This window comes from Heteronotia binoei, chromosome 5 (assembly GCF_032191835.1).
Source record: "Heteronotia binoei isolate CCM8104 ecotype False Entrance Well chromosome 5, APGP_CSIRO_Hbin_v1, whole genome shotgun sequence".
Taxonomy (NCBI): domain Eukaryota; kingdom Metazoa; phylum Chordata; class Lepidosauria; order Squamata; family Gekkonidae; genus Heteronotia; species Heteronotia binoei.
The window spans coordinates 98,778,628-98,795,720 of NC_083227.1; positions in this window are offsets into that span (position 1 = coordinate 98,778,628).

Sequence of the window (17,093 nt, forward strand, 5' to 3'; positions counted from 1 at the left end):
ACTTTAGCAAAGAACAAAAACATGCTAATAGGCATGTTTGTTTAAATTATTACATGTTTGGGAAAGAAACTTTTTTTTTCTTTTAAAAAGACTTTCTATGTTAAAAATGCATATTACAAAACAATCGGTAGGCTTAGGACATTAAAAACTCACAAAATTAAACATAACTACTAAATTGAATAATTGTTTCACTCTAGATCCTGTATAAATATCCTGTCTATTACTTTGAGGAGAAGTCTCTCAAAATTAATTAATATATTTAGATCCTCTGAAGCAGAGTTACATATACCATATGACGCACTTCCCCCCCCCCAAAAAAAAGTGGGGGGGGAAGTGTGTGCGTCTTATGGAGCGAAGGTACGTACCTTCCGGGGGGGGGGCGATCCGCTGCCTCTGCCTCCGATCCGGCACTTTCCCCGTGCCTCCCTGCCTGGCTCCATCTTCTTGCAGCAAGCGCTGGGATCGCTCCACGTGGCCCCACCGCAAACCCAACTTTCGTGAGTGCCGGCTGCGGAGGGGGCAGCATGCTTCCTCCTTGCCTGTGTGCCTGGCTCCACCTCTGATGCTTAAAGCAAGCGCTGGGATCGCTCCCTCCGCCCTCCGATCCCAGCGCTTGCTTTAAGCATCAGAGGTGGAGCCAGGCAGACAGACAAGGAGGAAGCACGCTGCCCTCTCCACAGCTGGTGCTCGCGAAGCGCTGGGTTTGCGGAGGGGGCGGGTGCTTCCTCCTTGCCTGTGTGCCTGGCTTCATCTCTGATGCTTAAAGCAAGTGCTGGGATCGGAGGGCGGAGGGAATGATCCCAGCGCTTGCTTTAAGCATCAGAGGTGGAGCCAGGCACACAGGCAAGGAGGAAGCACGCTGCCCCCTCCGCAGCCGGCACTTGCGAAGCGCTGGGTTTGCGGTGGGGCCACGTGGAGCAATCCCAGCGCTTGCTGCAAGAAGATGAAGCCAGGCAGGGAGGCACGGGGGAAGCGCCGGATCGAAGGCAGAGGCAGCGGATTGCCCCCCAGGAGGAAGGTGCGTCCTATCGTCCGGAGCGCCTTATGGTGCAAAAAATACAGTACCTTTCTAAGTCCAGTGAAATCGGTGGGCCTGAAAGGTATAACTCTGTTTAGGATTCCATGGATAATTTTTTTTGGGGGGGGGAACAAATCCCTGCAAGCTGTTTTCAACTAAACAGGTAAACTCAGAAAGATTAAACACTACAGCAGCTGATTTAAACAATCCAATAGGAGGTCCATTTCCAAATTCCCCTTTAAACGATTCTATCATATTTCCCCCCCTGGAGATCATCAGAGATGGCATTTTGCACAGTTCTCTCAGCAACCCATTCCAAAGGATTAGGGCTGCTACAGAAAAAGAAAACCCATGGTCAAAGACCATCCTAATCTCTCTCAGTGCTGGGATTGTAAGCAGCTCTTGTTTAGATGAGTGGAGCACTGCTCTTTTCAGGGCTAGAGTTGCCAGCTCCGGGTTGAAGAATACTTGATTACTTTGACGGTAAAGCCTGAGGAGAATAGGGTTTGGGGAGGGACTTCAATGGGGGATAATGCCATAGAGCCCACCTTCCAAAGTGGCCATTTCTCCAGGTGAACTAATCTCTGTGACCTGGAGATCAAATGTAATCACAGGAAATCTCCAGCCTTTAGAGCAGGGGTGTCAGACATGCAGTTCAGGGGATGAATCAGGTCTCCAGAGGGTTCCTATCAGTCCCCAGAGCAACTGGCTGTCATCTGCTTCCTTCTCCCTCTCTCTTGCTTCCTTCTGCATCACAGCTTGCTTTGCAAGGCTTGCTCAATTGCACAGGAGCTACAGAGCAAAGCCTCTATTTTCTCCATAGGCTGAGGCTCTTTCCTTGGGGAGAAGGGAAGAGTTTTGCCAGGCTGTATCAATCGCACAACAGAGCTACTGAGCCAAGCCTCTCTTCCTTCTTTTGGCTGAGGCTCCTCCCTGTCAGCATATACAAATGCTCAATAAGGCATTAGGCTAGTGACTCCTGAGATCATGCTGATCTAACTGACAGTCAGTGTCAAAATGACTTCAGTGCTTATCAGGTCTCAACAAGGTGAAACCAGTTCTGACTGGCATTTGGTAACGAGTGCAAAGGTTGAGTGTCCAATGCACAATGACTCAGCATTTGTAACCCATTGGTGCATATCCTATGTAAAATATGTATATAAGCAGTGATGTACTGTTCACTGTATCCTTCTACTCTAGATGGTTTGCTTGGCAAAGCACTTTGCTGGTGGATGTAAATTATGTAAATAAATTGTATATAGTTAAGCACAGAGCGTCGTTGGACTGTTGCTTGCTATACTGACTCAACTACCAGGGCTAATAATAACAATAAAATGACAGGATTATGGGCCCAGTCCGCTATGCTCTGGAGGCTTTAGATGAGGCCAGCCTGCTGTGGTGAACCGAGCCAGAGTGGATGTCTACTGCCATTGTTTGAGAATGAAAGCGGGGACGAGCTCCATCAGGCTTTGAACAGCAGTGCAGAGAAGACGTCAGCATGGCTCATATTTCAACAGCCCAGCTTGTCGAGAAGCTCAACTCCACTAACTATAATGTGTGGAACATTTCCTCAAGCGAGAGGGTCTGTGGCTGATGGTTGAAGCACCTCCAGCCCAGCTTGATGATGAAGACACGGTAAAGAATGAGAAGGCGCTGGCTAACATCGTCCTTAGTGTGGGAGACGACCAGCTGGTTCATGTGTGCAGTAAGACTACTGCAAAAGCGGCTTGGGACAGTTTAAAAGCAGTCTATGTACCCTGATTGCTATTACTCATCTATACAGGACAGTAATGAAGCCAGCAGAGTCTGTCAGGGCACACTTAAATGCCCTGGCAGAATGTTGCCAACAGCTAGAGCAGAGGGGGAAGACTGTGCCAGAGGAAGACAGAGTATACATAATTCTCAGCTCGCTGTCTGCTGAATTCAGCATGCTCATTACTTCACTTGAAACAGCTGAAGCAAGCAAACTGACCTTGGCATATGTCACTGGTCGACTTCTCGAGGAGGAGAAGAGGCTGCAGGAGTTGAGTTACACTCAGGCTTGGCAGCAACCCAGACTGGGGGAGAAAGTGAAAGCCAGCACCAGCATTTCCCTTGATGATGCCAGGAATCAGCAGGGAGAGGCATCGGAGGTTGCTCTAAAGGTGCGGAAATGTTTTTGTTGCAGCTCAACAACACGTCTCAAGCATGCCTGTCCTGAATGGAGGAACAGATGGAGGCAAGGAGGAAAGTCTAAGAGTTCAACAGATTGCTCCAAGGCTTCGCTGGTGGTGACAGATGTTACTGCTACTCCAGGAGTATGGATTTTAGACTCGGGGGCATCACAGAATTTCTGCAGAGATGAACATTTGCTCCACGACAAAAAGCCTTCCGATTTTCAGCATGTTAGTTTGGCTGATGGACGTAATTCTGAGGTACTATATCAGGGGCGTGTAAATTTTCTGGCTTTGCAGCACATTTTCTCTGAGGTGCTATGCATTCCCTCATTAGAAAACGATTTACTGAGTGTGCCTGTCTTAGATAAGGCTGGGTTTATGGTCACTTTTACTGACAAGACATGTAAAGTCATAAAGGGAGGGAAAGTGCTGGGAGTTGGGAGATTACAGAACAATGTTTACATTCTTGAAAACTCATCGGGAACAGCTAAGGCTATAACCAACTCTAACCCTCATGACAATTGTGTACAGTTGATTCACCGGAGATTGGGGCATGCTAGTTTCCATGTTATAAACAAAACACTCTATTGTAAGGAAGGGAAGCGTGAAAGATTGCAGTTAATTCCTTAACTGTGAGGTATGCAAGTGTACTAAATCACAAGCTTTCCCCGCAGCTCGCAAGAGCGATAGAGTGTTGGCAAGGTCACTAGTTTTAGTGCACGTAGACCTGATTAGTCCGTACCCCAAAAGCCACTCCAATAACAAATTTGCTTTAATCCTAACTGATGACTACTCCAGATTTTCTTGGGTATATGTGTTAAAGCAGAAATTGGATGTATTCACCACTGTGAAATACTGGTATAAAAAGGTTCAGAAACAACTGGATAATCTGTGTGCTATTCAAACGGTTATGGGAGGAGAGTTTATGTCCTCTGCGTTTAAAAGGTGGATGCAAATACATGGGATATCTCATAGAGTGGCTAATGTATCAATGCCTCAGGAAAATTGGGTTGCTGAACGAAAAGGTGGGGTGTTGCAAACAATGATGCAGTCTATGTTAAAGGATGCTGGGTTACCTATCAGTTTTTGGGCAGAAGCTTTGAAAGCTGCTTGCTATGTTAACAATAGACTCTGGTCTAAACCAATTGATAGCATTCCATATAAGATGCTATACAATAAAAATCCCAACCTAGATCACCTAAGAGTGTTCGGTACAAGAGCTTGGGTTAACATTCCGGTTAACCAAAGGAGAAAAGGAGGTGCAAGATCTAAAAAACTTCTATTTCTGGTTACCAAACCGGCATGAAAGCCCATCGGTTTGCTAATGATCAACAGAATATTAGCTTCAGCAGATCTGTTAACTTTTGTGAACACCAGGGGTGGCAAAGAATCCATGCCAATGATTTGCCTGATCAGGTTGCACTGCCTATAACAACTGAGGAACAAACCACTAATGTAAAACAGGAGATAAATGTCTCTGAGGGTGAACAAAATGCATCAGAACCTAGAAGGTCAACTAGGAGTACTAAGGGTGTGCCACCTGACAGATATGGGTTTGAGAATACCTCAGTTAATCATGTTTATGTGAGAGAGCCACAAAGTATTGAATATGCCGGGACTAGAAAGGGCTGCTTGGCAGGAGGCCATGCAGAGAGAGTACAGCTCGTTAACCGAAAATAATGTGTTTTCTTTGACTTGTCTGCCAGTTGATAAAAAGGCTATTGGGTGTCGGTGGCTGTATAAAGTGAAAACACTGCCAGATGGTCAAATGCAGAGAAAAACAAGTTTGGTTGTTAGAGGTTTTTCTTAAATAGAAGGTGAAGACTGTGATCAAGTGTTCACTCCGAAGGTAAAAGCAGACACTTTAAAAGCAGTGTTGTGTAAAGCAGGGCAAGACAAGATACAGGTGCATCACTTTGATTTTACCACTGCTTACTTAAATGCACATCTGGAGAAAGAGCTGTATATGGAACAGATACCAGGCTTTGAGAACTCAAACAAAACTTGGGTATTGAAGCTCAACAAAGTATTATATGGCTTAAAACAAAATGCCAGGGAATGGAACCAGTGCTTGAGTAAGGCATTGATTGATTTGGGGTTTGAACAAGGTATAGCTGATCCCTGTATGTTTTGCAAAACAATTGAGCAAACAAAGTGTTATTTATTAGTTTTTGTGGATGACATATGTTTTTTGTTCTACACTGATACACAATTAAAATGGTTTATGGAGTCAACTCAAAATCTGTTCAAGATGAAACACTTGGGTAACATACAACACTATTTGGGAGTTGACATAATCAGAGACTCAGAAGGATGGTTTAGTCTGAATCAGAAAGAGAAAATATTTAAACTCCTTGAAAAGTATAACATGCTGGATGCACATTGTGTAGACTCACTGATGACAACAGGTTATAAAAACGAGCCTGATGATAGAGTATTTGAGTACAGGTCTATGTATCAATCTCTAATTGGTTCATTGCTGTCTATTGCCTATTGGTCCAGACCTGACATATGTTTTGCTGTACACATGTTGTGTCAGAAAAGCTCAAATCCTTATGCTAAGGACTGGATTGCAGCAAGAAGGGTACTCAGATATCTTAAGGGTACTGCCAACTACACATTGGTATTGAAAGCTAATGAGGCACAACAAATCACTGCCTACAGCGACTCAAGCTGGGGTGATAGGCAGGATGGTAGATCCACAACAGGGTATGTCATAAATGGAGCATTGATACATCAGTTAGGATTAAAGCATCTTTAAGACCAATGAGTGCTAACATTTTAAGCATGTTTTAATTTTTAAAAATTTATATTTGTGTTTGTGTTCTTTATAAAATTTATATCTCTGCTACCTAATCTTAAATAGGTACACACATGGCCTGGCCCGACATGGCTCGACCCAATCTGACCTGACCTGACCCGACCCAACCCAACAAGGTCTCATTTATGTCAGATCTGGCCCTCGCAGCAAATGAGTTTGACACCCCTGCTTTAGAGGGCTCATGCCCAGAAAGGTGGACCAGTAGATATGAGTGTAAAGCTTAAAACCAGCTCTCTGAATTGAACACTAACAGATAGGCAGTCAATGTTGCTATTTCAAGATCTCATTAATATGGTCAAATAGGTTGGTCCCATCAAGAAGTTGGCAGTTCTATTCTGTACTAATGAAAGTCTGCATATCTCCAGGATGGAAAACCACCGCCTTCCCAAGATTGCCCTGTATGGCGAACTTTCCACCGGCCATCGAAATAGAGGGGCACCAAAGAAGAGGTACAAGGACTCCTTGAAGAAATCCCTTGGTACCTGTTGCATTAACCATCACCAGTGGTCTGACCTAGCCTCAGATCGGAAAGCATGGAGGCATACCATCCACCAGGTTGTCTCTTGAGGAAGAATCGTACTGCTACAGCACCAACCCCAAATCAGACTTTTCCCTGCAGCCACTGTGGCTGGACCTGCCTGTCCCGCATTGGTCTTGTCAGCCACCAGCGAGCCTGCAGCAGACGTGGACTACTGCACCTTCCTTAAATCTTCGTTCGCGAAGTCAAGCCGAGAGAATGAAAGTCTTCCAAGAGTATAGTAGCTCAGCCATTTGCATCATCAAATAAGGAAAATTCACCAGATTTAAATATGCCATATGTAGATGTGCCATAAAAATGTGAGGAGTAAAAAATCTGATTCCCATCTTATGACCTGAAAGTAATGAGAGGAATACAGAACTCATGATGAACAGCAGAGCTTTGAAACTCTACTCTCACCTGCCCATAGCTTTATATTCTGCCTAGCAGGTCAGTCCTAGAACCTGAGGGCTGTTCTGCATTGGTTGTAGAATTAGCACAAGAAACTATCATCAGAGGGAAGCTCTGATGTGCCTGGCACATGATATGGCTGTCTGCAGAACTGCTTCTGTGTGGCAGCAATGATCTTCAGATGCCAGACTAAATGTTTGTCTAAATAGTGGCTTCTAATCCTAGTGCATGGGATTCTGGTGCCTGAGGCAGAACCCCAATATGTGCCCACCCCCACAAGAAAACTTACCATGCATGCGCAGAGGTGACATCATCATACTGGGCACTCAGCACATCCCCTGCCCAGTGCTCTCTGAGTTCAGAGGATGCTGGGGAGGGGAAGCACCATTCTTTCTCGGCTCTGAGGAATTAGGGGAGCTCCTCCAATCCTTTAAAGCCAAGAAAGAACACTCGGTGCATCCCCTGCCCCCAATGCTCTCTAAGTTCAGAGGATGCTGGGGAGGGAAAGCACTGTTCTTTCTTGGCTCTGAGGGACTGAGGGAGCTCCTCCAAACCCTTAAAACTGAGAAAGAACAATTGGTGCGTCCCCTACCTGTGGCACTGAGTTTGGAAGATGCTGGGGAGGGGAAGTGCCATTCTTTCTTGGCTCTGAGGGATTGGGGGAGCTCCACCAATCCCTTAAGGTTGAGAAAGAAGACTTGGCATGTCCCCTGCCCCCAGCGCTCTCCGAGTTCAAAGGATGCTGTGGAGAAGAAGTTCCATTCTTTCTTGGCTCTGAGGGATCAGGGGAGCTCCTCTGACCCCTCAGAGCCAAGAAAAAATGAGGTTTAAGAATGGCAGGGAAATGGCGCTCACCCCTGGTGGGAGCTGGCACCCTAGGTGGTCACCTAGTTTGCCTACTCCCATGCACCAGCCCTGGTGGCTTCATTGTCTCAAGAAAAAAAGGTGCAAGGACAGAGTTTACTGATACTATGCTCTGTAAATGGCAAAAGCTTATGGGATTTTAGTACAAATAACAATACCTCAGCTGTAATTCAGACTATAGTTTATAGTTTAGTACAAATAACAATATCTCAACTGTAATTCAGAATATAGTTTAAAGCTATGGTAAATACTTTTCCTAGTCAGTTTGGTGTAGAGCCAGTTTGGAGAGCCAGTTTGGTGTAGTGGTTAAGTGTGCGGACTCTTATCTGGGAGAACCGGGTTTGATTCCCCACTCCTCCACTTGCACCTGCTAGCATGGCCTTGGGTCAGCCATAGCTCTGGCAGAGGTTGTCCTTGAAAGGGCAGCTGCTGTGAGAGCCCTCTCCAGCCCCACCCACCTCACAGGGTGTCTGTTGTGGGGGGGGGGAAGGTAAAGGAGATTGTGAGCCGCTCTGAGACTCTTCGGAGTGGAGGGCGGGATATAAATCCAATATCTTCATCTTCTTCATCTTCTAGTCCAGTAAGGGATGGGCTTGTATCCCATGAACTGTCAGTGAAGCATAATGGCAGCCCAAGATATTTCCCACCTTTCCCTCATGACTGGAGCCTTTTCAAGCCCTGGGAAAATTTATTCCTAGAATGGAGAGATTTGCATGTGCTAACAGTTACATGGTTTGAACTGCTGTAGCAGTCAGGAGAAAGGAACAAGATTAGACTTTCTGCTTCTTGCATGAGTGGAGTTCTTCTCACAGAAAGGAAAGAAAGGAGTTTCCTTTCCCCCCAACCCCCACTCTATTCACCTGACCTGTGTGTTTATTAGCAAATGCAAGTCCCTTGACCCCAGAAAAGATTATTCTTGGGTTGGAGGGATTTGTCTGTGTGCAAAGGGCTCCATGAAGAAGGAAAGGGTGAGGAGATCCCATTATGCATGTGCTTGCATATTGCAGGGGTTAGTGCCGGCATTGCTAACATGTGCAACCCATGATTTCTACATGTCATCTCTCTGTGATAGTTGAATATCACATATAAGAAAAACTGACTGCATCTTGAAGATGAAGTCCTACAATGGATTTGTGTATCAACTAACAGAAGGCAGGATTGTAGGATTACTTAAGCAATTTGATATGGTCTCTGCTTATCTTCTAAGCTTCTTTTTTTAGATAAAGATAAAATAAATGAATGAAAATTAAAGTTGTCTCTGTGATATGAAGAAAAACATTTTTATTTGGGTTTATGTTATATATGTGTGTGTTATCTTTATTACTAGCTTTCTTTATTATAGCGTTTCTATTTATTTCAATTGGAAATATACTGAAAGTTTTAGGAAAAACATGTTCTCCTCATCAAACTGAATCAATACAAGTGTTCCTCCCATCTTTCAGGCAGAGAAGAGAAAGCTCTCCCCCCATTATACACAATTACAATTGTTGTTTGCAGATGGAGATGAATCTTTGGCAACTCCAAACAGCAGGTGGTTTCAGTAATTTATTATAAGAGGGTCCTTTTTTGAGAATAATACCCCTATTTCCAGAAAATCGTAGTCACCTGTTTGGTTGCCAGGGTGCCTGGAGACTCAACTCACACACATCTACCAGGAGAATGTGAGTTTTGTCTACCAGACTGGATGAGACTTATGAGTACTAACAGCCACAACGTTGCAGCAGCACTCTGTGTCTCTCGAGGAGGGCTGACCAGGAGAACAGATGGTTTCCAGTCGCTCCGTGCGATCCCCATCTCGGCCATAGCAGCGGGAGAAGGTGCGCCGCCAGGAACTGTCCAGGCAAGTGGTTTCCAGCCTCGACCATAGAATCCATCTTGGGAGGCTAACACCACCAGCAGCTATTTTCCTGCAGTGCCAGACTCCATAACAGCGAAGCGGGAGGCTCACGTACACAACTGACGTCAACTATGCATACAGCCATCAAGCTTATCTTAGACGTGGATCCTGTCAGACCGCCTAAGCCTTTGTCCAACAGAACTCAAGACAAAGACTGGTGCCAATAGAAGATCGAAGAGGAGGAAGAACATCTTCACCCAGAGCCAAGTTTCTTTGTATAGACCGGGTGTTACCTAGGTAGCAATTTGGCCATCTATTGTCACCTTTTTAGATAAGTTTGACTTAAGTACCCCCCACCTTAATAATTTTTCCCATTCTTTCCCTTAATGGTCATCCTGGAGCCTCCCCCTTGGCCCATTGTTAACTGGAAGTCCAATCAGGTAACTAAGGCCAAGTCTGTTCATTGGCTAGCTATGAGCATCCAATCAGGGGCTGCCAATTAACTGGCTATTGGCTACTGCATAAGTCCAATGCTTATGGTCATTGCAGAGCTTCCCCTTTTCTGAGGTCATGTATCAGCTGACCACCTGTCATCCGCCCTTGTACCTCCCATCCTCTAAGGGCTCAAGGTAGTCTTTATAACCTGTGGCCCAGCTCCCCACAGGTGTGCATCTAGCAGTATCCCCGTTCCGCTGTCTAGATACATCCCCGATTCTTGGCCAGTTGAGGGTCCCCTTCCCCTAGTCCTCGTTCATCACCACTGGAGCCTTCCTTGAAGACTATGATCGGTAATTATCACCCTGTTTGTCCATCCTTGTGTTGTCTCTGTATTTCTCTCTATTTTTCTTAGGACTGTATGTGTGTTGTATGTATTCATTGCTTTCTATGTGTGTTCTGTATTTTTCTACAATAAATTTTTAATTGTTTTACTTAATTAGTGTCCTTGACAAATTTAAACAATAATTTCTGGACGTGTATCCCGTATACATAGATTCAAGATCCTTTTTAAGCCAGGTGCCCACCTGTCAATTGCCCAACCTCGTTTTGAGGGCATTTTGGCTTACACTTTATAATACTAAGTAGTCAAGTGTGAATACCACAGAGAAGATGAACAAGGTACATACAACCATCTCATAACTTTATTCTGAATCTTTGCCAGTCCATCTATATCTCCCAGTACAGATTAAAAATTGACATGAAAGGGCCACATCCTGAATTGCTGTGCTCTCTCATTCCACCACTCTCATTGACCACCAATACGCTCTGGAAGGTTCACAGTCAAAGATTCCTCACTGTTACTTCCAGCAACTGATACTTAGAGGTATCTTCCCTCTGAACATTTAGCCATCAGGGATAATGGGTCTATCCATGTGTCTAATCCCCCTTGGAAAGCCATCAATGGATCAATGCAGATCTGGTTCATTTCATCCTCCTAATTAAAGTATGTTAATCATGTTGCATCATCCAGACTCTTTATGCCTAGGCATTTTTGGCTCACAGAGTTAATTTGGTAGTAGTTGAGGTAGTTTCCCCACTTTTTCCCAAAGTTTGACAGCGGTTAACTTTAAACCAGTCAGTGAGGTGCAAACTTTTTATCTTGACCCAATCCAAAACCAGGATGGACCAGATCCCACCTACCCCAGGGGTCTTCTGTTCATAATTGGGAAAATTGAATTAAGCCACCTGGAGTCCTTTAGATATTTTTAGGTATGTTTTAATTCTGTGGCCACTGTATTTTAATTATGTATTTTTATTATTCTTTTGGGCAGGGATTGAGCGACTCACAAATATAACCTAATATATTTAATAACAATAAATTAATAAAAGAAGAACCCCATGTCATAGCAAGGATTTCAGGTCATATGTCCCTTACCTAAAATTTTCTCAATTTCCTCTCTCCTGCGTTTTAAAAGTGTACTCTCTTTTTGGTTTGTGCAGTTACTTAGGGAATTAGTTCTCATATGCTCAGTGTAGGTTCTTTACTTTTATTTTGTATAACTAAAGCTATTTGTGTTTAAAATCACTTTTTCTTTGTCATTTATTTTGGGGTACCACTACCAAGATCAAGATCCACCCTGATATACATAGGCCAAGGTTCCATGCTATTCCTTTCTGGACTCTTTTTAAAGCTAATTTCCCCTTCTCTGGGTCCAAAAACAATATTTTATGCATAGGATTCACAGACTTCCGACCTCTTTTCTTACTGACCCCCTCCTCCCCCAAAAAGAGACTGCTTTCATTAAGGTTGTCTTGTGTTCAAGCTATGACATGGATCATTCCATAGATTTTCTCCTCCGGCTTGTTCCTTGTTTTCTAGGGAAAGAAATGCAGGAAACCTATCTCTAGCACAAAATTTACTTGCAATCACATAGAAAATATTAAGTTCCTGGAATCAATAACTTTTTCAAATGTAACAGAAAACAACTGTTGATAAGCATCATTGTATGGATACATTTTATACCATATTTGTCTAAAGTGCAGATAATTTGTAGCATCATTAGAAGAAAAATTTAAATATGTGTTGTAAAGTAATATCCTATTGAAATAATCAGACTGACTTACAAAAGTAGCCTCGATCCAAAGATTGACAATACTAAGACTTTGCAGGACCAGCCAAAAACAATACCATGAAACAATATGAGGTTATAAAAGGCTGCATTTTATTTAATGAGTTTAAATCACCCAAATTTGATTAATTTTGAAAGTAGATCATATTTCAGCATAACATCACACTGACTTGCTTCTTACTCTCTGAAGAGCACAACCCACAAAGCCAATATATCCAAAAGAACTGAAATTAATCCTTTAAACCCATGGCATTTCCCTTCCACTGGACAATCAGTTAAGGATCTGGATAGCGGCTAAAATGACTGGTCTCCAGTGTAGCTAAATTCATAAACTGCAAAACACCAAAGACTTAGGTATGCTTAGGACTACTGAAGACTACTGAAATCTAAACCAACAAAATGCTTAACATGCTTAACTCCATGCTGGACAGTGGCTATTTACTGCTACAATTGCAATTGACTATTCTAGATCTTCCTTATTCTATCACATTTATGTTCTACTGTGAAAAAAGGCAATTAGTCGCTCAAATAAACTCTTGTGCAAGGTAAGGAAAAAGAGAGTAACAGGCACTTCATGTGTATCAAAATTCAAATCAGATTGCAAATGTCTGTCACTGTGTGTGTATGTTGTTGTTTTTTTAGTAATTTTCCATTAAGTTTCCATCAAAAGATATAGAAGAGTATAATTTAGGATTATGCTGCTAGTCTTAGATCCAGGTTTAGTTCCTCATCTGAAACTAGCAGCATAACCCAAAATTACATCATAATTGCTGAATTATCAGCAAAACCCAATATGCAGCATTAAGGAGAAAAACATTGATTTTTGAGTCTATATCCTGGCAGTTTCTGAGATTGTTTATATGCATGTGCTTACACATCCAACTTCTATTTCTTCCCCATATTGTATATGTGCTTTTAAATCAAAGTAAGATAGCAAAATAGAATTGCAATGCAACCATTAATACTATGCATATTTATGTTTGTGTGGATGATAAAACATGTGCTCACGCACTAATACAGTGTGCAGCAGCTTTATACAAATGTCTGAATGTCGTGTCCAGACCTTGCTTGAAAAAGCAAGATATCCAAGATTATCAACAAACTTTCTGAGAGCAGAATACACACTGTAGAAAGCGCAACAGAAATTAACTGAGAGGTTTCAAAAACCTTTAATGAGAATTCTTTTAGGCCACCCAAGCCTTCAGAGCAATAATTTCCCAAGGATGCACTTTCCAAAAGTCATTATTAAGCCTAATTACCTGGGATAAGATCAGTGTTCAAGTCCCAGGATCCTGCACTTGACACCTGTTCAAACTGTGACAAACTGCAAAGACAAAGAAATAATATACTACATCAACTTAAAGTTCTATGCAGCTCAAGAAGGACCAGAGCAACTAGGAAATAGGAAAAAAGAGAATGACAGAAATGATGTGTCTCAATCTTGGTCAACAATAACAAGAATAATTTCAACAATGGGAAAAATTATGGATGAGATGCATAAAATTTACTGCAGGTCAAGCATTAAGTGAAAACTGGTATAAGATGTTCTTCTGATGGTATATAACTCCTAAAGATATTTAAAAATATGGACAAGAACTATATAGGGAACTGCTGGAAATGTAAAGAGGCAGATGGTACTTTTTACCACATGATAGCCTTGTAAAAAGGCAAGAAAATGTTGGGAAGGCATACATGTGGAGGTCCAGAAATATTTACAAATTAATTTTGAAATGAAACCAAAGACTATGCTATTGGGAATTCTGCCAGACAATATTGAAATAATACTTCATGAATTGCTTAGATACATGTTCACTGCTGCCATATGGGTAGCCAAATGGAAAGCTGAGGAATGACCAAACAAAATTGGAAAGATAAAATGGCAGAATATGCCATCATGGCCAAATTAACAAATTATTTAAATAAAAGACTAGTCAAAGAATTTAAGAAGGGAACTTTATTATGCTGATGAGTTATTTGTATTAAAGGTATTGTAATGAGGTTTAAAATTTTGTTTATCAGTATAATAAAAGCTCATTGACGAGAGGAGTGATGGAGAGGGGAAATTTTTCCCATCCCTGAATTGAATCAACTACCGGCCTTCAAGGTAGAAAGTGATCATGGACAAAATATACCTTCTGGCAAAAGAAAGGGAAGGGAAGGTTAAATACCCTCAGTCTAAGTTCCACCTCAAAATATAGTTATGTCAGCTGTGTCCAAACAACTGGAATCTTCACAGCAGTAGGGAATATCCTGCAAATAACCTCCTGTGTTGCATGGGCACAGCAACAAGAATGCATTTTACTATTACATTTTATCATAAAGCAATTTCTGAAACTTGATATGATGTAAATTTATCATGGGGTTTCAGGTTCAGAATTGGGCTTTGTTTTATATCTGGATCTTTCTCTGTGTCTGGATCAGGCTCAGTGATTCAGCATGAAGTTTTAATGGATTTATACTTGGGAGTAAATCCAGGTGTATTAGGCAGTCAAGATTTTGGGTTTAGGTACAATTATTTGCTTTTGCAAATCAGAAATAAAATTCTCATTTTCATGTACTATCAAGTAGAAGGAGAAGAAGATATTGGATTTATATCCCGCCCTCCACTCCGAAGAGTCTCAGAGCAGCTCAGTCTCCTTTACCTTCCTCCCCCACAACAGACACCCTGTGAGGTGGGTGGGGCTGGAGAGGGCTCTCACAGCAGCTGCCCTTTCAAGGACAACTCCTACCAGAGATGAGGCTGACCCAAGGCCATGCTAGCAGGTGCAAGTGGAGGAGTGGGGAATCAAACCTGGTTCTCCCAGATAAGAGTCCGCACACTTAACCACTACACCAAACTGGCTCTCCACACCAAACTGTCTTTAATAAATCATTTCAGATATAGCAATTTGAATGAAATTAAATGAAAGCAGACCACAACAAAATATACTACTAAAACAATAAATATCACCTGAATCACATAAAAAAGTCAAAGTAGTCCCTGTGCAAGCACCAGTCGTTTTCGACTCTGGGGTGACATTGCTTTCACAACATTTTCATGACAGACTTTTTACGGGATGGTTTGCCATTGCCTTCCCCAGTCATCTACACTTTCCCCCAAGCAAGCTGGGTACACATTTTAACGAACTCGGAAGGATACAAGGCTGAGTCAACCTCGAGCCAGCTACCTGAACCGCCTTCTGCTGGGATGGAACTCAGGTTGTGAGCAGAGGGCTCCAACTGCAGTACTGCAGCTTTACCACTCTGCTTTGCCAAATGTCAGAGACATACATTAAACACAGTTACTCCCACTTGATATTTAAATGTATGAAATCTTTTCATGCAACTGATTCATTTCAATACTGCATGATTATTCTTGCTGGGCTTTCAATAGTTTATTAATCTTTAATTATTTTTGTGCTGGTCTACATTTTTATCATATTTTATTTTGTAAACTGGCTCAGACAGATTCTCTATTATTCATTTTCTAAATGGATAATAAAATTAATAAAATTATTGAATTAATAAAATTATTATTGAATTAATAAAATTATTGAAAAGGGACAATATAAATTGCTAAGTAACAGACTCCTGAAGGAGATTATGCGGACTTAAATGAACTTTATTATTACAGCCAGAAGATATCAGTATTTTCTCCTTTTGTATGCTGAGCACAAGCTTCCTTCAGGCTTGTTCACACTGTGTAAAACAGCAATAGAAAGTAGTAGAAGATAACCAATACAAAAATTAGTGACAAGAATTTAGGGAGGGACTGTAGCTTAGTGGTATCTGCTTGGCATGAAGAAGCTACCAGGTGCAATCCTTGGCATCTCCAGTAGAAAGGATCAGGTGGTAAGTGATATGAAAGATCTAAGACCCTGAAGAGCTGCTACCAATCTGAATAGACAGTACTTACCTTGATGGGACCAAGAATCTGATTCAGTATAAAGCATATTCATATGTACATATTTGTAATTGTAAAAATTGGCTTAACTTATATTATACATTGGTTTCTTCATTTCCTTCTGGATTTGCTCTTCAAGGACATTGAATTATTAATTACTAATAAGAACATAATAGAAGCCATGTTGGATCAGGCTAATGGCCCATCCAGTCCAACACTCTGTGTCACACAGTGGCCAAAAAACTCCCAAGGGCCATCAAGAGGCCCACCAGTGGGGCCAGAAGCCCTTTCACTGTGTCCCCCACAAGCACAAGAATACAGAGCATCACAGCCCCAGACAGAGAGTTCCAACAATAAGCTGTGGCTAATAGCCACTGATGGACCTCTGCTCCATATGCCTATCCAGTCCCCTCTTGAAGCTGTCTATGCTTGTAGCTGCCACCACCTCCTGGGGCAGTGAATTCCACATGTTAACCACCCTTTGGATGAAGTACTTCCTTTTATCAGTTCTAAACCGACTGCTCAACAATTTCATTGAATGCCCACTAGTTCTTGTATTGTGAGAATTAGCGAGGATCTCCAGAAAGCTATTTTTATTTGTGGAAAATTCTCTGAAAGACCTTTTAAACTGGCACAGTTGACTTCACATTAATTTCACTTGCTTGGTGGGACTGATTGGATTAAGATGTACCATGTTGATGTTCAGCAGCTTTCATTCTACATTGTATTACCAAATAACGTCTGCAAAAATAAGAATTTAAATTACAAAATGGGTTTTTATAGAGTTTGATTGTTAAGCAGCTTTGGATACCTGAAAAACATAGGGCTTAAAAGACCACCATAGCCATTGTATCTAGTTTTCCACAGGATTATGCCTTAATATATAATTTCACCTTCTCAATAATATTTTCACATGCTGAATAGAGAAAAAAGCAACTACCAGCTGAGAATTTGAATCTGCATATTCATGATAAAATCTTTATAACATGGCATATACAGGCATTCAGCCCAGGGATTGT